At 45.7% G+C, this 26,795-nt stretch overlaps 1 long non-coding RNA gene and 1 pseudogene across 1 annotated transcript in view; both read right to left on the bottom strand.

The window, feature by feature from the left end:
- Window positions 1-21,699, bottom strand: part of LOC140715581 (uncharacterized) — a 41,945-nt gene extending 20,246 nt beyond the window's left edge. The window contains exon 1 of the long non-coding RNA XR_012096163.1: window positions 21,597-21,699. This is a non-coding gene — a long non-coding RNA (uncharacterized lncRNA). The remainder of the gene's footprint in view (window positions 1-21,596) is intronic.
- LOC140715578 (DCN1-like protein 4 pseudogene) lies at window positions 11,422-12,256 on the bottom strand (annotated as a pseudogene).
- Window positions 21,700-26,795: the final 5,096 nt, after the last annotated feature.

The following is a 26,795-nucleotide window of genomic DNA, read 5'->3' as shown; positions in this document are numbered from 1 at the left end:
GCCAAATGGCCTAATTCTGTTCCTATATCTTATGGTCTGAATCACGGTCTGAGCGCCCACATCACACGACAGGGTGCATAATGATGATAATGATGATCTCCCTACGTACTTTCCAGTCCCAATGAAGGGTCTTAACCCATGATTGTTCACTTCCACAGAGGCTGCTTGACCCGCTGAATTCTTCTACCACATTACAAGTTGATAATAGAGCACAGAGCGTATGCATGCACTTAATACACACCCCAGTCATCATAGAGGGATCAGAATAGAGAGAGTGAGCAATTTCAAGTTCCTGGGAGTCAATATCTCCGAGCATCTACTCTTGGCCCAGTATATCGATGCAGCTACAAAGAAGGCTGTATTTCATTAGGAGTTTTGGAGATTTGGTATGTCATCAACAGCACTCGCAAATTTCTATCAATGTACTGTGGAGAGCATTCTATCTGGCTGAATCACCGTTTGGTATGGGGGGGGAGGTGTTGGTGGGGTGGGTGCTACAGCACAGGATCAAAACAAGCTCCGGAGAGTTGTAAACTTCATCAGCTCCATCATGGGCACTAGCCTCCCCAGCATCCAGGACATCTTAAAGGAGTGGCATCCATCATTAAGGACCCTCATCTTCCAGGACATGCCCTCTTCTCATTGTTACCATCAGGGAGGAGGTACAGGAGTCTGAAGACTCCTCTTCTCATTACTACCATCAGGGAGGAGGTACAGGAGCCTGAAGACCCCTCTGCTCATTACTACCATCAGGGAGGAGGTACAGGAGCCTGAAGACCCCTCTTCTCATTACTACCATCAGGGAGGAGGTACAGGAGCCTGAAGACCCCTCTTCTCATTGCCACCATCAGGGAGGAGGTACAGGAGCCTGAAGACCCCTCTTCTCATTGCCACCATCAGGGAGGAGGTACAGGAGCCTGAAGACCCCTCTTCTCATTACTACCATCAGGGAGGAGGTACAGAAGCCTGAAGATCCCTCTTCTCATTACTACCATCAGGGAGGAGGGACAGGAGCCTGAAGACCCCTCTTCTCATTACTACCATCAGGGAGGAGGTACAGAAGCCTGAAGATCCCTCTTCTCATTACTACCATCAGGGAGGAGGTACAGGAGCCTGAAGACCCCTCTTCTCATTACTACCATCGGGGAGGAGGTACAGAAGCCTGAAGATCCCTCTTCTCATTACTACCATCAGGGAGGAGGTACAGGAGCCTGAAGACCCCTCTTCTCATTACTACCATCAGGGAGGAGGTACAGAAGCCTGAAGATCCCTCTTCTCATTGCCACCATCAGGGAGGAGGTACAGGAGCCTGAAGATCCCTCTTCTCATTACTACCATCAGGGAGGAGGTACAGGAGCCTGAAGACCCCTCTTCTCATTACTACCATCAGGGAGGAGGTACAGGAGCCTGAAGGCCCCTCTTCTCATTACTACCATCAGGGAGGAGGTACAGAAGCCTGAAGGCCCCTCTTCTCATTACTACCATCAGGGAGGAGGTACAGGAGCCTGAAGACCCCTCTTCTCATTACTACCATCAGGGAGGAGGTACAGGAGCCTGAAGACCCCTCTTCTCATTGCCACCATCAGGGAGGAGGTACAGGAGCCTGAAGACCCCTCTTCTCATTACTACCATCAGGGAGGAGGTACAGGAGCCTGAAGACCCCTCTTCTTATTGCCACCATCAGGGAGGAGGTACAGGAGCCTGAAGATCCCTCTTCTCATTACTACCATCAGGGAGGAGGTACAGGAGCCTGAAGGCCCCTCTTCTCATTACTACCATCAGGGAGGAGGTACAGGAGCCTGAAGACCCCTCTTCTCATTACTACCATCAGGGAGGAGGTACAGAAGCCTGAAGATCCCTCTTCTCATTACTACCATCAGGGAGGAGGGACAGGAGCCTGAAGACCCCTCTTCTCATTACTACCATCAGGGAGGAGGTACAGAAGCCTGAAGATCCCTCTTCTCATTACTACCATCAGGGAGGAGGTACAGGAGCCTGAAGACCCCTCTTCTCATTACTACCATCAGGGAGGAGGTACAGAAGCCTGAAGATCCCTCTTCTCATTACTACCATCTGGGAGGAGGTACAGGAGCCTGAAGACCCCTCTTCTCATTAATACCATCAGGGAGGAGGTACAGAAGCCTGAAGATCCCTCTTCTCATTGCCACCATCAGGGAGGAGGTACAGGAGCCTGAAGGCCCCTCTTCTCATTACTACCATCAGGGAGGAGGTACAGGAGCCTGAAGGCCCCTCTTCTCATTACTACCATCAGGGAGGAGGTACAGGAGCCTGAAGGCCCCTCTTCTCATTACTACCATCAGGGAGGAGGTACAGGAACCTCAAGACCCCTCTTCTCATTACTACCATCAGGGAGGAGGTACAGGAGCCTGAAGGCACACACTCAACGATTCAGGAACAGCTTCCTCTCCTCTGCCATCCAATTTCTGAATGGACATTGAACCCATGAACACTACCTCGCCACTTTTTTTGCACTACATATTTAATTTAATATATATTTACTGTGATTCACAGTTTTTTCTCTATTATTATGTGTTGCATTGTAGTGCTGCCCAAAGACAACAAATTTCATGACGTATGCCGATGATATTAAACCTGACTCTCATTCTGATTCTGATTATTTGTTGGTTCCCTTCATTCTGAGATTTCAAGCCACGCAGTTCTGTGTAGATAAAATCAATATGCCTTGAGACTGATCACACAAACAGAAAGCTGCACCTTCGCTGTTGGATTAGCTTTACCCGCTAGCTTTTTATTTCTTTATTCTCGCTGGAGTTCTCACCCTTCATCAGTTGAAATACAATCACCTCCCACAAACCACAGATCAGATCGGCATCTTGTTTCCACAGCAACAACTCTCACTGCCCAGAGGGGCAGACAGTTGTTATCCAGATATTGATACAAGCATAGTGGCTCTTTTGCCTTAAGACCATAAGACATAGAAGCAGAATTCAGCCATTTGGCCCATCAAGTCTGCTCTCCATTTTACCATGGCTGATCCACTTCCCTCCCAACCCCATTCTCTACCTTTGCCCCATAACCTTTCAAGCCCTGACTAATCGAGGATCTATCAACACCACCTTACACTCAATGACTGTCCTCCACAGCCACCTGTGGCAACGAATTCCACAGATTCACCTCTCTCTGGTGAACGAGATTCCTCCTCATCTCCGTTCTAAAAGGACTCCCCTCTATTCTGAGACTGTGTCCCCCCCTACCCTGGGAAACATCCTCTCCACACATCCACTCTATCAAGGCTTTTCAACATTTGATAGTTTTCAATGAGATCTCCCCTCATTTTTCTTAAGTTCCAGTGAGTGGAGCTCCAGAGCCACCAGCGTTCCCTGTTCGATAAGCCTTTCACTCCCAGAATCATTCTTGTGATCCTTCTTTGAACCCTCTCCAATGTCAGCACATCCTTTCTCACATAAGGGACCCAAAACTGCTCACAATCCTCCAAGTGAAGCCTCACCAGTGCCTTATAAAGCCTCAACATTACATCCTTGTTTTTATATTCTAGTCCTCTCAAATAAATGCTAACATTGTATTTGCCTTCCTCACCACCAGCTCAACCTGCACATTAAGCTTTGGGGATGGATCTTCAAGTTTTCTTATGAAGGGAGAAGGCGTAATTTTTCTGCCGTGTCCTTCCCAACTTCTCTCAGGACATTCCCCGGAACACTTACATACAAACAGATACTTTTGAGCTATTGAGCTAATCAATAGCACGGTGGTGTAGTGGTTAGCACAACACTTAACGGCACAGGCGATCCATGTTCAGCTCCCACCGCTGCCTGGCAGGAGTTTGTACGTTCTCCCCGTGACCGCGTGGGTTTCTTCCGGGTGCTCCAATATCCTCCCACTGTCCAAAATTAATTAGTCATTGTAGATTATCCTGCAATTGGACTAGCATTAAATTGGGAGATCGCTGGGTGGTGTGACTCCATTGCCCGGAAGGGCCTATTCCATGCTGTATCTTGATAAATAAATACACTTGCATCAGCAGACTCCAACAATGAGTAAAATTTACTCCATAATGCACTTAAAAATGAATCAGGATCCCTGACAGGTGTTAGTGAAATTAGGAGGCAGAGATAAGGTAGATATTCAGAATCTTTCACCTGGGGTAAAAATGTCAAGGACTAGAGGGCATGCATTTAAGGTGAGTGGGAGAAAGTTTAAAGAAAGTTTTTGGCACATTGCCTTCACTAATCAAAGTACTGAGTGCAGGAGATGGGATGTTAGGTTGAAGTTGTATAAGACATTGGCGAAACCTAATTTGGAGTATTGTGTACAGTTTTGGTCACCTACCTATAGGAGATATGTAGATAAGGTTGAAAGAACACAAGAGAAAATTTACAAGGATGTTGCTGGGTCTGGAGGACCTGAGTTATAAGGAAAGACTGAACAGATTAGGATTTTATTCCTTGGAATGTAGAAGATTGAGAGGAGATTTGATGGAGGTGTACAAAATTATAAGGGGTACAGATAGGGTAAATACAAGCAGGCTTTTTCCACTGAGGTTGGGTGGGTCTACAACTAGAGGCTGGTGAGTGCTCCTGTCGACAACACCAACTTTGTCGGAACAGGACAGGTGTGCAAAATTATCAATTGTGTAGATAGGTAAATGCAAAGAGGGTCTTTCCACTGTGTGGTGAACTACATATACCTGTCTGGACACGCCCCCCTGCTGACTGCTCCTGTGGCTCCTCCCACTGACCCCGGTATAAAGGTGATTGAGGCCTGAGCCCAGCCCTCAGTCTCCCGGATGTAGCACGGTGGTCAATTGCTGCTTGTTCTTTCTTCCAGTCAATAAAAGCCGATATCTCACCTCACGTCTCGGAGAGTTATTGATGGTGCATCACACTGAGCTTGGGTGGGGCCACAACCAGAGGTCATAGGTTAAGGGTGAAAGGTGAGAAGTTCAAGGGGGACATGAGAGGATACTTCACTCAGAGGGCGGTGAGAGTGTGGAACGAGCTGCCAGCACAAGTGGTGCGTGGAAGCTCAATTTCAACGTTTAGGAGAAGTTTGGATAGGCACGTGGATGGTAGAGGTATGGAGGGCTGTGGTCCCGGTGCGGGTCGATGGCAGTTTAAATGGGTCAGTATGATGGGCCTGTTTCTGTACTGTACTTTCCTCCGTCTCTGTTATAGGAGATGTGCGGGGCATGGCTTTTGTGCACACCAAGAGTGGTTGATGCCTGGAATGAGCTGCCAGAGTGGTGGTGGAAGCAGATAGGAAAGCGGCTGTTAGACCTCTTGAACAAAGATTGCAAGGATTAATCAGCAAGGTTCTGGACTCATCTGGGGGGGACTTTGGGGTTCACGTTGCACGTGTCTCTGGATTTTGGTTACTGATATTTGTTGCTGGTTTAATCGGGGCGACTGAGGTGGTCTGGGGTGCTTCAGTGAAGAACGTTTTACCCTGCGGCCTGCGGCACGACACAGGATGGAACTAAACTAAATACTCCCGGACTCCTGGCTTGAGGTTGGATATTCTATGTGCTGCCCGATCGCTTTTTGCTGTTCGCACAATTCGTTCTTCTTCTCGCAGGCTGGGTGCTTGATGTTTTCCTGGAGGGGTTCTGAGGTGTTTCTTTGTTTCGTGGCTGCCTGAGGGAGGACGAATCTCAGAGTTGTATTCTGTATAATAAATGTACTTTGAATCTTTGGCATGCACATGAATATGCTGCGATGGAGAGATAGAATTCATCTGCAGGTAGAGCCCATATGGGATTGTACAACACCTTACAGTGCCAGTAATCAAGATTCGTTTCCCACCACTGTCTGTAAGGAGTTTGCACGCTCTCCCTGTGACCACGTCTGTCTCCTCTGGGTGCTCTGGTTTCCTCCCACAGTCCAAAGACGTACCGGTGAGGGTGAGGAAGTTGTGCGCACGCTGTATTGGTGCCAGGAGCATAGCTACACTTTCAGACTGCCCCAAACACACCTTTAGATTACACGTATTGGTTGTCGACAGGACAACATATTTCTCTACGCGCTTCGATGTTTTGATGTATCTGGGACAAATCAGACCAATTAAGATAATCTTTATCTTCACTGTTTCTCGGATTTATTACAGTTCTATAATCACCCGCTGTTATCAATCCCAAAAGGCAGGACTCCAACTTTCCCTGCATCCCCTCCAATCCCTTCCTCGCTTTACACTCATGACCGTGAGGTTAAGCACAGCTCCAAAGACACATTCAAGCTAGCTGATGACACCACTGAATCAAAGGTGGTGATGCATCAGCAAGGTGGAGGAAGATTGAAGATCTGACCGAGTGGCGCAAGCTTGTACTCCTTCCCCCCCCCCCCCCCCCCCTCACCAACCTTCTTATTCTGACTTTTACTCTCTTCCTTTCCAGCCCTGATGAAGGGTCTCGGTCTGAGTGTCGACTGTTTATTCATTTCCATAGATGCTACCTGACCTGCTGATCAACGTGCCCTCTGATTTTTAATGACTAGTGTGTGTAAAAATCTTATGCTGTGCAATTTTTTTGCCCAGTGACAACAACATGAGCGCACTGATTTTTTTAAGTGGAAGTAAACCTGAAGCTATTCTTAGGATAAAAAACTACCCAGTCCAGTTTGTTGTTCATTGTTTAAAAGAAATAATATAATCCACATCAATGAGTCATATTGTACAACAGGTGTAATAATATTAATCTTTTCACATGTTATTAATGTTGTTTGAAATGGGCAATAAGCCATTCCACTTTAAAAGAACTAACAGTTCTTTTAACACTTCACGCTCTTTGCTTCTTTGGAACTCAGCACATTGAATCAATAATTTCTTCAATAAAAACAGTGTAAATAAGCCCATTCTAAAATCTGCAGCCAAATCATCACAGACTCCATGCCGTCAACACCATCCGCACCAGAAACCGGGAAAGGAAATGTGACTGCGTACGAGTGTGAAATATACTTAACATGCCAATGAGGTAGAGGGTGACGACCTGTTGTGCGCAGTTTAAATTCCTTTGTGCTCGAGCAGCAAAGGATGTGTGTGTGCACACGCCTTAGAGGGAGCATTGCTGCTGGGTTCCTCCAGCATTCTGAGTACGTCGCTCTGCATTTCCAGTATCTGCAGAATCCCTCGTGTTTTGGAAATATTAGCGGTTCACTTTCTGCACAGCTTGCTGATCTCCACACTAACAGTACTGTGGAGATTATCCACGCATTTCAAGAACATGACTCATATAGCCTTAACCTTCATCATACATCACTCTTTCCTGAAAATTTCATAAGCACTGAAGTAATCTCGTCCTCAAATCTAATACTTCTGGAATGCCACAAGCAAATTATCTGCTATTATTAGACTCACTAAGAGCCATGCAGCACCTAAACCTCCTGGGCCCATCGTCTCCTTGCTGACCATCGATGCTAATCCCATTTACCAATACTGGGGTCTCATAACCTGGAAGAGGTAGGGTTTGGGTAAGAAAGGTGAGATTTAATAGGAACCTGAGGGGCCAGTGGGGTAGAAACTCTCCTCGAGCCTGGTGGTACATGCGTTTAGGCTTTTGTATCTTCCGCCCGAGGCTCAGAAAGAGAAGAGAGGGTATCAGAATCCGAATCTGAATCAGAAACATGAATCCAAATCAGAATCAGAATCATGAATCCGAATCTGATTCAAAATCAGAAGCAGGTTTAATATCACAGGAATATGTCGTGAGAATTTTTTTGTAATGTGGCAGCCGTAAATTGCGATACATCATCATAAAAACGGCAAAAATAGAAATGAAAAAGTAGTGGGGTAGTGCTCACTCAGGTGAATGTCCATTCAGCAATCTGATGGCAGAGGAGAAATTGTTCCTGAATTGTTGAGCGTGTGCCTTCAGGCTTCTGTACCTCTTCTCTGATGGTAGCAATGAGAACAGGGCATGGTCTGGGTGACTGGGGTCCTTTTCAAGGCGTCGCTCCTTGAAGATGTCCTGAATACTACAGAGGCTGGTGCCCATGGCGGAGTTGACTGAGTTTACAACTCTCTGCAGGTTACTTCGATCCTGTACAGATATCGGAGCAGAATTATGCCAGTTGGCCCGTTGAGACTGCTCCGCTATTTTATCATGGCTGATCCAATTTTCCTCTCAGCCCCAATCTCCCCTTCTCCCCGTATCCTTTCATGCCCTGACCAATCAAGAATCTATCAACCTCTGCTTTAAATATACACAAAGACTTGGCCTCCACAGTCATCTGTGGCAAAGAATTTCACAGATTCATCACTCACTGGCTAAAGAAATTCCTCCTCATCTCCGTTCTAAAAGGACGCCCTTCCATTCTGAGGCTGTGTCCTCTAGTCTTAGACTCTCACAATATATGGAACATTCTCTCCACATCCATTATCAAGGCCCTTTACCATTTGATAGGTTTCAGTGAGCTCACCCCTCAAATCTGCGTGAGTTCATCCGGGAAGAAGCTGTCCCGGAGCCTGTTGGTCCTGGCTTTTATGCTGCGCTACCGTTTCCCGGATGGTAGCAGCTGGAATAAACCATGGTTGGGGTGACTCGGGTCCCCAGTGATCCTATGGGCCCTTTTTACACACCTGTCCTTGTAAATGTTCTGAATCATGGAAAGTTCACATCTATAGATGTGCTGGGCTGTCCGCACCACTCTCTGCAGAGTCCTGCCATTGAGGGAGGTACAGTTCCCATACCAGCCAGTCAGGATGCTCTCAATTGTGCCCCTGTAGAAAGTTCTTAGAATTTGGGCGCCCATGCCAAACTTCCTCAAACATCTGAGGTGAGAGAGGTGCTGTTGTGTGTTTTTCACCGCACAGCTGGTGTATACGGACCATATGTCAATAATAATAAACCTGATTCTGAACGCCCTGCAGGTTCTATCCTTCGCCTTCACCAATTATCCTTCCGACCAGCACATAAGTGGGCCATGTAAGGAATTTGCACCACACTGTCACAAGGAGGATATACAAATTCCACACGGACAGCACCGGAGGTCAGGATCGAACCTGCAACCACGGCAGCCTCTTCTCACCTAACATACTTCCTAACATTACAACATGGTGTTCATTTCAAAGGGACCTCATCAGTTATGAAGCAAGTTGGGCTTCCTGAGGTTGGGAAAACCACTAATATAAATATCATAAACACTAAACATTCGGCAGATGCTGGCAAACACACAAAACACTGGAGGAACAGAGCAGGTCAGGCAGTATCCATGGAAATGAATAAGCTGTCGAGATTTCGAGCCGAAACTGTTTTGTCGAGCACCTCCGCTCCATCCGCCAGGAACTTCCCGGTGACCGAACACTTGAATTCTGATTCCTATTCCCGTTCTGACATGTCGGTCCATGGCCTCCTCCTGCACCAAGGAGGTGGAGGAGCATCACCTAATATTCTGCAAATTTTACAGGTACTGGAAATCTAAACAGCACACATAAAATGCTGGAGGAACTCAGCAGGCCAGGAAGCATCTATGGAAAAAAGTAAACAGTTGACATTTCGGGCTGAGACCCTTCTTCAGGACCTTATACTCCATCTGGGTAGACTCCAACTTGATGGCATGAGTATCGATTTTACCCTCCGGTAAAAAAAATCCCTCCTCTCCTCTCTTCTTCTATTCCCCACTCCAGCCTCTTACCTCTTCTCACCTGCCTATCACCTTCCCCTGATCTCCTCCGCCCTTCCTTTCTCGTATGGTCCACTCTCCTCTCCTATCCTTCCTTTCCAGATCTGGACATTTCCCACTCATCGGCTTCACCTTTCACCTTCTAGCCGCGTGTCCTCCTTCCCCACCCCCACCTTTCTATTCTGGCACCTTCCACCTTCCTTCCCAGTCCTGAAGAAGGGTCTCGGCCTGAAACGTCAACTGTTTATTCATCACTGTAGATGCTGCTTGACCTGCTGAGTTCCTCTAGCATTGTGAATATAAATATTGTCCTTTCTACTCTTTAGTTTTAAATACAGAGCAATTCAAATAGACTAATTTAAATGCAAATATATTCAATATAATTTCACACACAAAATGTTAATGCATTGCAAAAAATCTATCTCTCACTCATCAGAGATAAAACAACCTGTAACAAGTAGCACGTGACATTGGAAACAAGAATCTTGCCTTTAATATTACATGGGATTTATAAACAGATGATTCATTTTTAAATGTAAAACCAATTTGCAATGAGTATTACCACTTCAATATGTAATTTCTTAGAAAAACGAGTCATCAGTCAAAATAACAATATATATATACTGTGTGTGCGTGTGTGTGTGTGTGTGTGTGTGTGTATGTATGTATACACACTTATCTACCAAGGACATTCCTGGTGAATAGGTAATTTTTCATATTGAGGAGTACCACTGCTCTGGCCAGCCAAAGGGTGCCTGGGTAAGGAACTGTCTCCTGAAGAGTTTGTGAAACTCAAACGACAGGCCGGAGTACAGAAGGAGACAAAGAATTTGGTGACACGGTGTCATGACAACCAACCATCCCGTCAAAGTCAACAAAAGAGCTGGTTATTCTACACTGGTGGTTCCCATCCTGGGGTGCATGGACCCCTCGGTTAATGGCAGGGGTCCATGACATAAAAAAGGTTGGGAACCCCAGTTCCACATCAGCAGTTTGAAACGGTTGGGAGTTTCAACTTCCAAGGTGTGAGCATTGTAGAGTCGTAACGTCATAGGAAAGTGCAGCACATAAACAGGCCCTTCGGCCCATCTAGTCCATGCCAAACCATTTAAACTGCCTACTCCCACTGACCTGCACCAGGACCATAGCGCTCCATACCCCTACCATCCACGTACCTAACCAAACTTCACCGAAATGTTGAAATTAAGCTTGCATGCTCCACTTGTGTTGGCAGTTCGTTCCACACCCTCACCGCCCTCTCAGTGAAGTACCCCTCATGTTCTCCTTGAACTTCTCACCATTCACCCTTTTTTTCCTTTTTTTCAGGGTAGACAAGGCAAGAATTAGGGCTTAAACAACCCATTATGGTGCACGATTTCAACAGATTACAGCTTGGTGCAGTGAATCAAAATTTTGCTATACCACATTCCAACAATTTATGCTCTAAAAATAAATCTAATCTTGAGATTCATCGATTAAGCTATACAAAACAGCTCTAAATGCATACATATACTGGTTTAGTCAACAAGTCTTCAACAAGTATTTATCTAAGACTTTTAACCATTTAATACAATTTTCATCAGGATTTATTATCTTTCCTCAAAGAGATTTCTATGCAGAACAGCTTACAACACAATTCACAAGTTCGTCAGCAAGCTATCAGCGTGGTTTGCTGTACCACTGATGTAGTCCCATTACCCAAAAAAAACAAAAACAAAAGGCTCAGAAGAAAGTTTGATACCAGATTTAAGTGCTTATAGATATTTAATGCTTGCAGCAAGTCAGATTTTTTGGGGGGAGGGTTTAAAACAAAAATATTCTTCAAATTTGTTTGCCTAGGCCTTTGATGGCTAATTTTGAATATAGATGTTGTTCCTGAAGTTAAAGTGCTAGGACATCTGTCTGTCTTTAAACCATTCCACAAATTCATCCAGCAAGACTGGCCAAGCCCCATCTTCATCACTGCTGCCCAGATCAGGGTTAATTGTTCTGCTAAATTCGAGCACATTGCATGCACCACTGGTCCTCGTTGATCACTTTATTCTTAGATTGCTCAAGGAACTGATGAAAAGCTGGAAAGGGTGGCCAAGTTTTTCTTAAAAGTAGTCCCAGCATACATTTTGCAAGTGCTCATCTCCAAACTACATTGATCCTTTTCCCGTGCAAAATCAAATGCGTATCTGTATATAAGTTTAAAATTTGTGGGCTCATTCAACAACGACCTCAAGTAATCTAGTGAATTTCTCAGTTTTTCAGTTGTGTCGCATAGTAATAAGGTCATTCCTTTCAGCCATTCTTGTAGACTGAAGTAGCCCATGCTCTGGGCTTCCAATTTCCAAGCCAGCACCAACATAACCACATTTTCGGGTTCTACTCCACTGTCTTCACAGAATTTCTCCATGTCTTCAGGGCCTAAGACATCATCTCTACCTGCATACTCATAGAACCATTCTAAGGATCACTTGCTGGAGAACCCTTCTTCTTCAGGCTTCACCCTAGTTGAGCCTTGTTTCCTATACATGGTGCCATCGTGCCTGCTCTTTTTAGGTGTTAGATCATCTGTTACTGTGGGTCTCCTCTTTCTTCTGGGTGGCATTCCCTTGTTACAGCAGCCAGAGAGACAACTGCAAGATTGAAGATTTCCTGATTGCTGGTCGTATTGGCCAACGCCTTTGTCAAGTTTGACTGCACCCGTGTGCACTTTCAGTGCAGTAAAGGTACAAGAACGCTGCTCACCATTCACCTTTAACCTATGACCTCTGGTTGAAGCTCAGGAGAAAGACCTTCTTTGCATTTACCCTATCAATCCCCCTCGTAATTGTGTATGCCTCTATCAAGTCACCAATAGCGTGTCCTGTTCTGACAGTGGCGATGTTGTGGTCAAAAACACTCACCAACACCTCAACTCTAGGGTCAAAGGGCACAACCTCAGAATAGAAGGACGTCCCTTTAGAATAGAGATGAGGAAGAACTTCTTTAGCTAGCGGGTGGTGAACCATTGTATTTGTTTCTATATTTCCATTGTAGCTTGATCCACGTGAGAATAATAAACCAATTCCAATTCCATTTCCAAATCCTCCACAGCTCTGAAGGATTCACGTTGGGCCTCTGGTTTTCCATAATGTGCTCAGCTCCTCACAACATCTAGGAAAGAGGGTGAGGTATTTTCAGTGAACCTGGTATGAGTTTATAATGAGCCCCACAGGACGGACTGTGCCGGGCCTGGCCATCATGAAGCCAAAACCATAGGACACAGGAGCAGAATTAAGCCATTCGGTCATTAGTTACTGCCCGTTACACTTGCTGGCAACTAGGTCCTCCATCTCTGTCTGTCCAGTGTTCAGGGCTTCCTTCATCGTGTCGGTAGCTTCCCCTCGGTTTTCACTACTGTCAGTCATTCGAGACCTGGGTGGAGTCTCAGGAATACCATTGCACGTACAGTAGATGTATCACAATCAGAATCAGGTTTAACATCACCAGCATAACATCATGAAGATTATTGCCTTTGTAGCGGCAGTACAATTCAATACATAATAATAGAAAAATATGAATTACAGTAAATATAAGCAGTGCAGACATAAAAATTAAAAAAATATTGAGGTAGTGTTCATGGGTTCAATGTCCATTCAGAAATCTGATAGCAGAGCGGAAGCTGTTCCTGAATCACTGAGTGTGTGCCTCCAGCCTTCTGTACCTCCTACCTAATTGTGACTACGAGAAGAGGGCACGTCCTGAGTGGTCGAGATCCCTGATGATGGACGCTGCCTTCCTAAGGCACCGTTCCTTAAAGATATCTTGGATACGACCCATGATAGTGTTGACTAAGTTTACAACTTTCTGCAACATAGTTCGATCTTGTACAGCAGCCCCCGCTCCCGCACCAGACGGTGATGCAGCCAGTTTGAATGCTCTCCATGGTACATCTGTAGAAATTTGCAGGTGTCTTTGGTGATGTCTCCTCAAACTCCTAATGAAATATAGCCACTGTCTTCCCTTTGTAGTTGCATCGATATGTTGGATTCAAGACAGAACTTCAGAGATATTGAAACCCCAGAACATGAAATTGCTGACTCTCTCCACTTCTGATCCCTCTATGAGGATTGGTTTGTGTTCCCTCGACTTATCCTATCAGCTCTTTGGTCTTACTGACACTGAGTGCAAGGATGTTGCTGTGACTCCACTCATCTAGCTGATATCCCTCCCTCCTGTACACCCTCTTATCACCACCTGAGATTCTGCCAACAACGGTTGAATCACCAGCAAATTTATAGATGGCATTTGAGCTGTGCCCACCCACATAGTCGTGGGTGTAGAGAGAGTAGAGCAGTGAGCTAAGCAATAAACGTGGTGAAGAAGGATTCTTCATTGCAGTTATTGTCTTCTGCACTCTGATTGATCTTTCATCGATCCTGTTATAGTTAATTTCTACAGATTTGCTGAGTATGTCCACAGGAAAATGAATCTCAGGATTATATACGGTGACATAATTGTACTCTGATAATACAGTTACTTTGAACTTCATTGCTGTTTCCATAACAGTTTCGTTTGACGAGTCAGGTTTGTTAGCCCTGAGCTGAACCCCCAAACCTGGAGGACCAATGGACCACTCTTAGCCTGGCCTTTACACTTTGACCCTACAAAGAGCCAAAGCATAAAGCCCTGACTCCAGCAAGTTTCCCAAAGGTGTGGTCCTCTTGGAGAATTCAATCGTGGCTGATTTATTTTCCCACTTCTCCCTGTAAAGTGACACCCTTTCCAATTGAGAACCCGTCAACCTCTGCTTTAAATATACTCAATGACTTGGCCTCCACAGCTGAATGTGACAATTAATACCATGGATTCACCATCCCCTGGCTAGAGAGATTCCTCCTCACCTCTGCAACCGGATGACAGCCGGGTTGTCCTCCCCCACACACAGACCACGAGCCTCTTGTCGGTGACTGATGGGACAGTGAGGGTCACTCTTCGCCTCAGCATACTCCTTTGGCGCCAGACTCCAGCCCCCCGTTGTCCGCTGAGCCAACAGAACACCGCTGATGAAGTTTTGGCTCGCGCTCCTTATGAAACAGAGAGAAGCCCTCCATTGGTTGGCGTCGACCAAGGGCGTTGTGTCCTAGCTGCCCAGATAGGCAAGCTGCTCCGCAAGCCAGGGTAGTACAATATTGGGACTGAGCTGCTCCCCCTCTCCACACAGCTGATGAACGCAGAGAAACAGCAGATACCAAAACAGCTGGGTAACCCCAACGGCAGCGCAGCACTTTCCAGTCGGTGTTGACCTCAATGTAGCACTGCCTTAAGGACTTCAGCTCTGGGTCTTCCCCCTCAGGGTTTACTCCCGATGCCTTCCCCACCAGTGGGTAAAGCTGCAATGCCTCAGTGGTTTGAGATCAGAGATTTCCTTCCCCTAGGTGAGCAGCCAATCAAAGGACCAGAATGGACCTGACAAGCCCCTTGGCCAGAGGGGTCACCCCTCCCTGGACACTGTTACACACAGGGTTATTGTGGTATCGTGGGGACAGGGTTGTAGTGCTGGCGACCCGTTCTCATCCACAGAGAGCAGGAGGCAACAAACTTCTTTGTGCTTACAGAGATCTAATTGGATCCTAAGTATAATGTGCTATCCCACAAGAATTCCAGTGCTGACATCATTCCAACCCTGTAATGAGCATTGCAGAGGGTGTGTTCAATGCTGTGCCCGGACTGTCATTTTCAAGACCTCAAATCATTGTCTGTGGCAGCTTTGGTGTTACTGTGGGGACCAGCCAAGATTCCTCTCGTTCGTCTAAACTTTGTGGGCACTGCAGCCAGCACCACTGTTTACTCAACAACACACACAAAATGCATCTATAGGGAGAAGCGCTGTCGACGTTTTGGGCCGAGACCCTTCGTCAGGACTGTTTACTGCTCACCTCGATCTGGCCCTGAGAAGGTGGTGGTGTGATTCTGGGTAGAGGACAGTGTAAGAGAGTCTCTGTGACATTGCCACAGGTGGCTGTCGAGGCCGTGTCATTGGGTATCTTTGAAGCAGAGGCCAACAGGTTCTTTATTAGTCGGGGTGTCAAATGTTACGTGGAGAAGCCAGGGGAATGGGGTTGAGAGGAAGATGTGATCAGCCATGATTAAATGATAGCACAGAGTCGAATGGCGGAGCAGACTCAATGGAGTGTATAGCCTATTTTGACTCATACCTCTTGTGATGTTATGGACTTGCTGGGCCAATCCAGAGAGCAGTTATCAGTCGGTCACACTGTAGTGGGTCTGGAATCACAATGAAACCTGACTGGGGGGTGTGGGGTGGACAACAGATTCTCATCCCTAACGGATATTAGTGATCTCAATCAGTGCTTACAATAACCAAGTGTATTCATTTTACTGTTTCTGACAATAAGACCATAAGACATGGCAGCTGAATGGGGCCATTCAGTCCATCGAGTCTGCTCCATCATTCCATTATGGCTGATGTACTATCCCTCTCAACCCCATTCTCCCACTTTCTTCCTGTAACCTTTGATGTCCTGACTAATCAAAAATCTGTCAACCTCCGCAGTAACTTGGCCCGCCACAGCATTTTGTGACAGTGGATCGCACAGATTCACCACTCTCTGGCTAAAGATATTCCTCCTCATCTCGGTTCTAAATGGACGCCCCTCTATTCTGAGGCTGTGTCCTCTGGTCTTAGACTCCCCCATCGTAGGAAGTATCCTCTCCAAGTCCACTCTACAGCGGCCTTTCAATATTTGACAGGTTTCAATGAGATCCCCCTTCCCATTCTAAATTCCAGGGAGTACAGGCCCAGAGCCATCAAACGCTCCTCATTCATTAACCCTTTCATTCTCATGAACCTCCTCAGGACCTTCTCCAATGCCAACACAGCCTCTCTCAGATAAGGGGCCAACTGAAACAAGTTGGTGTTACCACTCTGTTCCTGATTGGTTAACTGAATATAGTAGCATGTGGACAAACTGCGGAGGCAAAGTCAGTGTTTCAAATCAAGAGCTTGCATCAGGAGATGACTTGCGGGGGGGTCCTGAGCCACGGTTGTGACCTGAAACCCTGCTCATTGCAGACGACTTTATGGTCTTGTCCACAGTAATCAGGATTTCCCACTGACCAACCAATTAATTGCTTTCCCCATCCCAATACCAACGGGTCAGTCCTTGGCCTCCTCTACCACCACAATGAGGACACTCTCAGGTCGGAGGAGCAACGCTTCATATTCCATCTGGTTAGTCCCCACCTTACGACATGAACATCAATTTTCCCCATGCTGGCTCCCCTCTTACCCCTTCTCTTCTCACCTGCCCATCAGCTCCCTCAGGTAGTCCTCCTCCTTCCCTTTCTCCCATGATCCACTCTCCTCTCCTATCACATTCCTTCTTCTTCAGCCCTTTACCAATTCCACCTATCACTTCCCAGCTTCTTACATCGCTCCCCCCCACCGCCCACCTGGCTTCACCTGTCACATTCTAGGTTGTACTTCTTCCCCTCCGCCGAACCTTTTTATTCTGGCTTTTTCTCCTTTCCTTTCCACTCCTGATGAAGGGTCTCGGGCCAAAACGTTGACGGTTTATTCATTTCCGTAGATGCTGCTTGACCTGCTGAGTGCCTCCAGCACTTTGTGTCACTCTGGTTTAGGGTGGCGGGGTGGAGATGCGTCTCTACCAATGGAGATGTAAGGTGCTCCTTCCGTCCACTAGTCTGCAGGTCACCCTTGGGCAAGGTGTAGCACCTGCTTAGCCCCCTGAGCAGGGTCACATGAAGCCATGGGAGCAGGTGGTGGACGGCCGTATGAGCAGCCGGTGCACATCACAAGCTTTGGTTACGCGACCACTGATGTCAGGCAGACAATCTCTGAAGAGTATTGATAATGGCTGGGGTCACCCATCTTGTAAAGACACTGCCCAGAAGAAGGCAATGGCAAACCACTTCTGTAGAAACATTTGCCAAGAACAATCATGGACATGGGAAGAACATGATCGTCCACATCATAAGACACGGCAAATAATGATGATGAGGACTATGGATTTCCAGAATCTACAGAATCTCTTGTGTTTATGACTTGCTGCTTAAATCGCTGAGTTTCTCCGGCAGATAGTTTGTTCTCCAGGTTCCAGCTCCTGTGGTCTCTTGTGTTTTCATAATTGCATTTAAGGCATTTTTTAAAATCCGAACCACAAAACCGATAACTCTGGGGAAGCCTTTACAGTAATTCACAGAACCACACTCTGGTAGGACTAACACTAAGAACCTTTGGTTCTCCCATGGCAGTAATAATCCATCTTAATGACCATGAGCATATTCTTCCACATAATTATATAAAATATATCCTACAGATATTGCGATAACCCCTGGTTAGACACAATTTGCAATATTCAGTCAGAATCAGGTTTAACCATCAGCATATGTTGTGAAATTTTGTTAACCTTGCAGCAGCAGTACAATGCAATGTCTAATAATAGAGAAAAAAACTATGAATATATATTAAATAGTTACATAAGTAGTGAAAAAATAGAAATAAAAATATAGTGAACTAGAGGTCATGGGTTCAATGTCCATTCAGAAATTGAATGGCAGAGGGAAAGAAGCCATTCCTGAATCATTGTGGGCATGGGTTCAATGTCCATTCAGAAATCGGATGGCACTGGGGAAGAAACCATTCCTGAATCATTGTGGTCATGGGCTCAATGTCCATTTGGGAATTGGATGGCAGAGGGGAAGAAGCCATTCCTGAATCATTGAGTCTGTGTCTTCAGGCTCATGTATCTCCTCCCTGATGGTAGAAACGAGAAGAGGGCAGGTTCTAGGTGATGGGGGTCCTTAATGATGGATGCCCCTTTCTGAGGCACCGCTCCTTGGTATCCAGAGGCTACTGTCGATGATGGAGCTGACTGATTTTACTGCTCTCTGCAGCTTACTTTGATTACAGCCCCCCCCCCCCTCCGTACCAGATGGTGATGCAGACAGCTAGGATGCTCTCCACAGTACACCTGTAGAAACTTGCGAGTGCTTTAGGTGACACACCAAATCTCCTCACACTCCTAATGAAATATTGCCACTGTTGTGCCTTCTTTGTAGCTGCATCGTTATTTTGGGTCCAGGGTAGATCCTCAGAGATATTGACACCCAAGAACGTGAAACTGCTCACTCTCTCCACTTCTGATCCCTCATGAGGATTGGTGCGTGTTCCCTGATCTCATTATCTGGTCACCTCATTATAGGAAGGATGTGGGGAGATTTGCCAGGAAGCTGCATGGATTAGAGAGCGTGTCTCATGAGGATGGGTTGAGTGAGCTGGGGCTTTTCTCCTTGGGACAAAGGAGGGCGAGAGGTGACCTGATGTAGAGGCATGGTACATAGTGCCAGTGGGTGGGTGTTGTTCCTCTGTTGTTAATCTTGTTGTTGCTGCTGCTGCCTGTGTTGCTCTGCTGAGCATTGTGGGCGTCTACGTTGGCGCCAAAATGTGCAGTGACACTTAACGGCTGTAAAAAATCGGCTTTATTTGTCACATGTACATTGAATTGTGTTGTTTGCCTAAAAATCAAATCAAGTCAGTGAGGATTGTGCTGAGGGGGCAGTCCACATGTTTAATGTCATTTCCAGTACACAATGTAAAGGGGAACGAAATAATTGTGACTCTGTATCCCATGCAGCACAAAAAAAAAATGCAATAAGATAAAAAACCCAATAAATATAAATACATAGGATAGCTTATGTACATAGATTGATTTTATGTTCATAAGATGCCACTAGACACAGGAGTGTCTATAAATAAGGTGACTCTGACAGGAAGTGATAAAGTAGTGGTGTTGGGGTGGGTTAGTGGGTGGAGGTGTTGATCAGCCATACTATTTGGAAAAAGTAACTGTTTTTAAGACTTGTGATCCTAATGTGGATGCTATGTAGCCTCCTCCCTGTGGGAGTGGGACAAACAGTCCATGAGCAGGTGGGGTGGGATCCTGAATGATGTTACTGGCCCTTTCCCGGCACCTTTTCTGTATCCTGTCCTTGGTGCGCAGTACATGTGACAATAAGTGAATTCAAATCTGAATAAATCCTTCTGAGATCCAAAAAAAAGTGTTCCACACCTCTTGGGTAAAATGAGTAATCATTCAGTCTAGGAGTCTGGGTGGTTTTTTTTGTGCTACATGGCCAATGCTTCTTCTCAATCACTGAAATTGATTTCCCAGTCACAAACCTGAGAGATTCTGCAGGTGCTGGAAATCCAGAGCAACTCACACAAGATGCTGGAGAAGCTCAGCAGGTCAGGCAGCATCTATGGAAATGAATGGAAGTCGATGATTCGGGCCGAGACCCTTCTTCAATGTGCTGATGTTGGAGAGGGTTCAAAGGAGCTTCACAAAAATGATTCTGGGATTGAAAGGCTTCCCACGTGAGGAGTGTTTGTTGGCTCTGGGCCTCTACTCACTGGAATTCAGTGGGGGGGGGGGGATCTAATTGAAACCTATCGAATGTTGAAAGGTTGATAGAATGGATGTAGAAAGGATATTTCCTGTGGTGGTGGAGTCTAAGACTAGAGGACACAGCCTCAGTATAGAGGGAGATCGATTTCAAACAGAGATGAGGAAGTATTTCTTTAGCCAGATAGTGATGAATCTATGAAATTCATTACCACAGGCAGCTGTGGAGGTCAAGTCATTGGGTATATTTAAGGCAGAGTTTGATAGTTTCTTAATTAGTTGGTGCATGAAGGGTTACAGGGAGAAGGCAGGAGATTGGGACCTAGAGAGAAATAGATCAGCCATGATGAAAGGGCGGAGCAAACTCAATAAACCAAATGACCTAATTCTGCTCTCATGGTCTTACAGTCTTCAGGACTGGAAAGGAAAGGAGAAGATGCCTCCAGAAAATGGAGGGGGGCGGGGAGTAAGGGAAGAGGGATAGCTGGAAGGTGATAGGTGAAACCGTGTGGGTAGGGAAAGTGGAGATGGAATCTCATTGGAGAGGGCAGTAGACCAGAGGAAAATGGGAAGGATGAGGGGACCTAGGGTGAGGTAAGAGGCAAGTGAGAAGAGGTAGAAGGCCAGAGAGGGCAATAGAAGAAGAGGGGTGGGGAAGGAATTTTTTACCAGAAGGAAAACATCAATGTTCATGCCATCAGGTTGGAAACTACCCAGGTAGGACATAAGGTGTCATTCCTCTCCCCTGAGGGTGGCCTCATCATGGTGAAAGAGGTGGTCTTGGGCCGAAATGACAGAATGCAAATGGGAGTTTGGCCACGGGAAAGTTTGGTTTTCAGCAGACAGAGCGGAGGCTTATGGGATCTTGCTCTGCACAAGCCGGCTTCTGTGTTTTCCGTATTGGAGCAGTGACTACCCTGGAAACAGCCCTCACGGGATGTAGGCCCTCAGAGGGTATCCTGCAGAGGGTGTGAACGGTACTGCAGATACAGCACCCTCTGCCTCCAACACTGGGGCAGCACCCGAGCATAGTGGTTAGCACGACGCTCTATGGTACTAGAGACCCAGGTTCAATTCCTGCCGCTGCCTGTAAGGAGATTGTACATGCCCCCTCTCCCCAAACGTCCGTGACCCTGTGGGTTTCCTCCGGGTGCTCCGGCTTCCTCCCACAGTCCAAAGACGTACCGGTTGGTAGGTTAATTGGTCATTGTAAATTGTCCTGTGATTAGGCTGGGATTGAATCAGGGGTTTCAGGGCTGTGCAGCTGAAAGGGCTGAAAAGGCCTCTTCTCAATTAATAAAAAATAGATTGAATTCTTGGAAATGAATGTATGACCTGCCAAGTTCTACTGAACCTCGTCTAGAGCCGCATTCACTCATTCGGGTTCATCTATCCAATGCATAGAACTATTTATTTCTTCACGTTTTTTAACTTTGAATGGAATTCAAGTTGGACTAAAGTTAGATGACACAATAGTATAGGCAGCATTAAGACCTCATAAAAGTGTCTCCAACTGCCGTTCTCCATAATACCTTTCAGCTTAATAATCTAAAATCAGGTCTGTTACCTGCTGCAACAAACAAGGTCCCCACGGCTAGTTTTCCCCACGGGGGCTAAATTTCTTCATGCAAATTGCATACAACTTCAAATCCTTGCAGCTTGGATTCTCTTCATCCGGTCTTTCCTAACTTCTGGAACTGGATCAATCCTAAAATCTGGAAATCAGAATCTGAATCAGGTTTATTATCACCGGCATGTGTCGTGAAATTTGTTAACTTAGCAGCAGCAGTTCAATGCAATACATAATATAGGCATCCGTTAGTCTCGAGAGACCATGGATTTGCACCTTGGAAGGTTTCCAGGGTGCAGGCCTGGGCAGGGTTGTATGGGAGACCGGCAGTTGCCCAAGCTGCAAGTCTCCCCTCTCCACGCCACCGATGTTGTCCAAGGGAAGGGCAAGGGCCAATACAGCTTGGCACCGGTGTCGTCACAGAGCAATGGGTGGTTAAGTGCCTTGCTCAAGGACACAACACGCAAGCCCCAGCCAAGGCTCGAACTAGCGACCTTCGGATCACTAGACCGACGCCTTAACCACTTGGTCACGCGCCAACACATAATATAGAAGAAAAATAATAATAATAAATAAATAAATTACAGCATATATATATTGAATAGATTTTAAAATTGTGTAAAAAACAGAAATAATATATATTTAAAAAGCGAGGTAGTGTCCAAGGGTTCAATGTCCATTTAGGGATCAGATGGCAGAGGGGAAGAAGCTGTTCCTGAATCACTGTGTGTGTGCCTTCAGGCTCCTGTACCTCCGCCCTGATGGTAACAGCGAGAAAAGGGCATGTCCTGGATGCTGGAGGTCCTTAATAATGGACGCTTTCAGAGGTGCCTCTCCTTGAAGATGTCCTGGGTACTTTGTAGGCTATTACCCAAGCCTACAAACGGACTCATCCTAACATTAGGACCAGATCCACCCTAACATCTGGAATTGGGCCCATTCTAACACCTGGAACTGAATCATTCCTAATACCTGGAAATGGATCCATCCTAACATCTGGGACAAGATCCATCCAAATATCAGTAAGTGGACACATCCTGACATCTGGGAGCAGATAGTGCAAGCTGTATCATCTGCAGCTCAACATCAGTAAGACAAAGGAGATGGTGATGGACTTTAGGAAGACTAAGCCTGCACTGCTCCCTGTTACTATTGATGGGGAGGACATGGATGTGGTGAGGTAAGTACCTCAGGGTGCACCAGGCTTGAGTGGAGCACCAACAGAGGCTGTGTACTCAAACGGCCAGAGTCACCTCTACTTCCTGAGGAGACTGGTCCTTTGGAATATGCAGGCCTCTCCTTCACATTCTACCAGTCTGTTGTCGCCAGTACAATCTTCTATGTGGTGGTGTGCTGGGGCAATGGTATCAATGTGGGTGATGTCAACAGACTCAATAAACTGATTAGAAAGGCTGGCTCTGTTATAGGGGTCAAACTGGACACACTGGAGGCTGTGGTAGAACAAAGGACCCCACGGAAAATCCTGGCAATTCTGGACAATATTTCTCAGCCTCTGCATGCCACCTTGGCTGAACACAGGAGCACCTTTAGTAATAGACTAAGACAATTACAAAGAGTCATTCTTACCCTCGGCCGTTAGGTTCAAGAATGAGTCAACCTATAGCCGGGGAGGTGATGTCCCCCTCATTAGACTGTTTAAGGTAACTTATTTTTTATTCTTTCGTACTTCTCTTCTAATATTTGTATATTTGTGTATCTGTGTACTTGTCATGTTACTGTGACGCTGGTATTTCCTCTGGGATCAGTAAAGTATCTGTCTATCTACCTATCTGGGACCAGATCCATCCTGATATCTGTAGATGGACCCATCCTAACATCTGAGACCACATCCATCCTATTGTATGGGCAAAAAAAAAAATCAAAGAAGAAGTGAAACAAAGAAATAACAAGTTAACAGAGGAAGTGGTTGAGGCAGGTACAATACTAATATTTAAGGGACATTTGGATAAGTACAGGGATAGGAAAGGTTTAATGGCACTTGGACCAAATGTGACAAATTGGACTAGCTTGGAGAGGCACCTTAGTTAGCATGGACAAGATGGGCTGAAGGGCCTGTTTCTGGGCTGTTGTACGCTATGATTTTAAGGAAATGGTGAAAGAAAGAACAAGAAACTGATGAGAGAAGAGGAAAGAAAGAAGGGGCGAAGGAAAACAGCAGACTTTGTAGATAGAAAGAGGGTAGGTCAATGCTGTAAATGTTTTGAGAAAAAGCTTTGTGAACTGCCTCCCACTGAGGGGATGGTAGTATTTTCTGAGCATATACTCCGTGGTCACTTTATTAGGTACCCCATACACCTGCACATAAACGCCGAAGTCTAATCAGCCAAACATGTGGCGGGCAATCATGAAAACACGCGGACACAGTCAAGAGGTTCAGTTGTTGTTCAGACCAAACATCAGAATGGGGAAGAAACGTGATCTAAGTGACTTTGTTCGGGTATGTTGGTGCCAGACGGGGTGGTTTGAGTACTACTGATCCCCTGGGATTTTCATGCACAACAGTCTCTAGAGTTTACAGAGAATGGTACGAGAAACCAAAAAATATCCAGTGAGCAGCGGTTCTGTGGGTGAAAACGCCTCGTTAATGAGAGAAGTCAGAGGAGAATGGCCAGACTGCTTCAAGCTGACAGGAACTCAAGTAACCACACGTTACAACCATGGAGTGCAGAAGAGCTTCTCTGAACACACATGTCGAAACTTGAAGTGGTTACGTTTCAGCAGCCCAACAGTATGAATATAAATTCAATGGCTACTTTATTAATACATGAGGTACCTTATAAAGTGGCCATTGAGAGTAGAACATAGAATATAGAACATTACAGCTCAGTACAGCTGACTGGGTTGTGCCAGCTTTCTAACCTACTCTAAGATCAATCTAAGACTTCCCTCTACATAGCCCTCCACTTTTCTATCATCCATGTGCCTATCCAGCAATGTCTTAAATGACGCTAATGTATCTGCCTCCAACACCGCCCCTGCAAAATGTACCATGCACCCACAACTCGCTGAGTAAAATCCTTTCCTCTGATATTCCCTCTATGCTTTCTTCCGGTCACCATAAAATGACGCCTTCTCATTTCCACCCTGAGGGCAAGTCTCTGGCTATCCTCTCAATCTTTGCCTCTTGTATGCCTCTATCAAGTTTCCTCTCATCCTCCTTCGCTCCAAAGAGAAAAGCCCAAGCTCGCTCAGCCTTTCTTCATAAGACACGCTCTCTAATCCAGGCAGCTTCCTGGTAAATCTCCTCTGCACCCTCTCTAAAGCTTCCACATCCTTCCAATAATGAGCCAAGCAGAACTGAACACAATACTCCGAGTGTGGTCTAACCAGGGTTTTACAAAGTCTAAAGAGCTTATGAAGTAGTTAGGAAGAAGAGGAGTTATCTCACAAAAGCTACAAGAATTGCCCCCCCCCCACCCTTTGAGGGAATGGTGGGATATTCTGACACTGAACAGTACAGCACAGTACAAGCTCTTTAGTCCGCAAATGTTGTGCTAACTTTTTAGCCTACTCTAAGATCAATCTAACCCTTCCCTCTCACTTGCCTATTGTCCACATGTCTAAGAGTTTCTTAAATTCCCCAAATGTTTGTTCCACTCAACACAACTAGGTGAAATCTTCCTGCTCAAGCACAAGGAACTCCAGCCTCTACAGACTCCTTTGCAAATCCATATGTTGCATGCACCCCTCCCACATTCAGCCTGACCCTCCCCTGGAACAGTTTCACAGCTGGCTCACTGTCAACAATGCCACCAGGGATCCATAGATACTTTAATAAATCCCACAGTAGCTGTTAATCTTGAGTCAGGATGAAAAAATCCAACTCGTGTATGAAGTTGTGTTCTTGTGTCATGTCTTCTATAAAAAGCTGCAAATGATTTTTTTTTAAATCAAGTTGTTAATCTTTATTGCCACAAGGGAAAGTTTAATCAGTCATTTAATTCAACTTAAAAAATACCCCTAGAAAAAATCTAGCATTACAATAATAAGGCTTCTAAAAATACGGTTGGTGTTTTTGTATGTAATGAGCTCGATGTTATGACCAACATTAGAACAGAGTTCAGTAATCTGACATAATTGAGAGCAGGTGGCATCTGGAAATGCTCGGAGTTATAATTGGTCACATCTGAGCGCCTATTCAGAGCTGACCAAACCATTTTACCATAACGCAACTGTTTCTATGGACAGGGCTAACCGCAAAATTAATTCAAAAAGAACATTGCTGGGATCTTAATGAAATTTAATAACAACTTTTGCACGTAAAACAGATTGACTGTATTCCCTCAAATCAGAATTTGAAGAATGCTGGTTGAGATGTCACTTCTAGTTTGCAGTTCTCTCTGAAATTCTCCATGGACGGGTAAACTCGTTAATTGATGGGGTTAGATTTGTACTAATACATAGTAAGGATCTTGGTTTCAACTTACACACTTTAATTGGTTTAAAATGTTGGGTTGAGTTGTTCCCTGATCTTGGCAATTTACTTGCAAACGTTTCGTCACCACGTGAGGAGACATTGACAGCGTGCTGTTGGTTGTGGTGTGTCCTCCGAATGCTTGGCCTTTACAAACTTACCGATCAGCTGATTGGACATCGCTTCGGAAACTCAGTTGTGACATGGAGAGGAAATCTTGTTGTTGATTGGCTGTGCGGCGAACTTCATGCATTGCGGTCTAAAATTTTGCCTACATCGGCTCATAAATAGGATCAAGGTCTATTTACAGAACTATTCGCGGAAAACTAGGCCGAGTGTTCGCTGGCACCATGATTTTCACAGATGCACAGTCGAATGTGCCCCTCTTCTATCTTCATGGGAGAGTTGGTCGTGTCACTTTACAGCTAATTGACATTTGTGTACCTTATGAACGGTTTTCTCCCAGTTTGGTTTAAAATGTGGTCAAAAACAGGAGTTCTGGCAGTATAAATGGGTATAAATGGGTATAAAATGGGTATAATTAATGCATGAGTAGAAATAACTGAAGATACTCTACAGAGTCTATCAGACTATGTCATGGTCTCTTCATCATCACCGTGTGCCATGTTGCATGGTGGGTGATTGTGGTCTACAGATGTGGTTTGCCATTGCCTTCTTCTGGGCGGTGTCTTTACAAGATGGGTGACTCCCAGCCATTATCAATACTCAATCCCTTGTCTATTGAAGGTCAACACATCACA

Source organism: Hemitrygon akajei, chromosome 24 (assembly GCF_048418815.1).
Source record: "Hemitrygon akajei chromosome 24, sHemAka1.3, whole genome shotgun sequence".
Taxonomy (NCBI): Eukaryota; Metazoa; Chordata; class Chondrichthyes; order Myliobatiformes; family Dasyatidae; genus Hemitrygon; species Hemitrygon akajei.
The sequence above is the reverse complement of the archived record's forward strand: the minus strand, read 5'-3'. Positions and strand labels throughout refer to the sequence as shown.